The sequence below is a fragment of the Rhagoletis pomonella genome, unplaced genomic scaffold, assembly GCF_013731165.1.
Source record: "Rhagoletis pomonella isolate Grant_MI unplaced genomic scaffold, Rhpom_1.0 Rhpom_scaffold_00037, whole genome shotgun sequence".
Lineage (NCBI taxonomy): Eukaryota > Metazoa > Arthropoda > Insecta > Diptera > Tephritidae > Rhagoletis > Rhagoletis pomonella.
The window spans coordinates 318,813-320,714 of record NW_023458591.1 but is presented as its reverse complement, the minus strand read 5'-3'; positions in this window follow the sequence as shown (position 1 = coordinate 320,714).

The window sequence follows — 1,902 nt, the reverse complement described above, 5'->3', positions numbered from 1 at the left end:
GCTGACTACAAAATAGCAAAAGTAACACTTTTATGCTTTTTAAAGCAAGCAGGTCTTGGTCCTTCTAAAAATATTATTAAATATCATTAAATGTCGTTGTACGATCGGCTGTACAATGCGTTTATTAAATGTCACAAGGATTCCTTGTCAATGCAGACAATACAGAAAAAGACGAATGAATTTTGGGTGCCTTTGAGAAATGAGTACAAAAACAACCCAAAGGAGCTGGAGCGTCTCACACAGTTAAAAATCGAAGAACTTTGTCAGATTGCGACTAAGAAAAATGCTCGTCTCCTCAATTTCTTCGTAAAGGTGAATATTCTGAGCGTATTTTGTTGAATGTTTTAAATGATTTATATTATTTGAATGTTTGAACATTGGTGATGTGTGTCTCTTTTTTGTATTTGGTGAATGTAGCTACCTGCACGAAAAGCTTCAACCACGCAAGGTGATCTCAAAATGCTTCCCAGCACCGAAGATGTCAATAATAACACTACAGAGTCGGTTTCTATATCTCGGAAAGGTATAACCAACCGCTTTCTGCTCTGCCAATGTCGATGTATATTTTTTCTCTAACTTTCGTAGCTTAGATTTTGATTTTTTCATTTTATGGGTAGTGATATAATACTGGGTACATTATTTTTCTAGCCTACAGTAGCAATGAACTTTCCGTTCAATCTTCTGTTTCAATACCTTCTTCATCTGTATCTACAACAGCTCCGACACCAAAACAGAATGCTTTAAAATCTGAAATTTCAGTACTTGAAGCCGAATTAAATGCTACCGTAAGAAAGCGAGATGCAGGACTTGGAAAAGACGGGATTGAGAAGGAAATAAAAAAATTAAGGCATGATACTGATTTGAAGAAAAAAGAGTTAAAGAACAAAATAGTACGTGCAGAAAACATGCGAAAATTTAGGGCAAAGCAAAAAACCGAAGTTTTGAGCCTGAAATCCGCTCATCCCAACGTGCAATCTTCGTCTATACGCACTCAGCCAGGACGCCCTTCACTTGAAGAAAATCAGTCAGGCCTTCTTCAAGCAATTTGTGACATAGCAGCACATGGAAGCTCAGCCGCTGATCGACGCCGATCAGAAGTATTGAGAACTTGTAAGACTCTTGATGAATTAATTGCATGCACGGCTTGTTGAAGATGGATTTTTAATTTCGCGAACCTCCACATACCGTAGGCTGATTCCAAAGTTTGCTGGGTCTTTAGAGGGCAAGCGCCATGTCACAACTGTATCTGTGAGACTGTGTCGAGCACAAACAGATAGACACCGAGATCATGTCGATCAACATTTCTGCAAGGCTACTGCCAACGGTCTCGAGGAACTTGCATCTATACTTGGGCCTGAACAAGTAGTTTTTATCTCTCAAGATGATAAGGCAAAGGTACCGATTGGAAAAACAGCTGCAAAGGTACAGGCTCCTGTTTTAATGCATCTGAGTAATAAAGTGCGCCTCGATGACCATGATCAAACTTCTCACATTAGATGATTTTAAAAATCTGGCCTTAGGAAAGGACGGTAAATTCAAACCTGTGATGATTTTTTCAGTGGATGGAGGACCGGATGAAAATCCACGCTATAAAAAGGTCATATCTCACTGTATATCACACTTTAAAGAGTACGATTTGGACGGGCTGTTTATGTTTACGAATGCACCCGGTCGATCGGCTTACAACCGAGTTGAGCGAAGGATGGCGCCATTGAGCCGTGAGCTAGCCACGGTAGTACTTCCTTATGAGCACTACGGGTCCCATCTCGATTCTCAAGGGAAAACCATCGATAATGAGCTAGAATTGAAAAACTTTCAGCATGCAGGTATATTTTAATAGAGTGGCATACAGTCTTCTCTCTTACCATAGTATTAAAAACTAAATTTTAATTTGTTATTTTC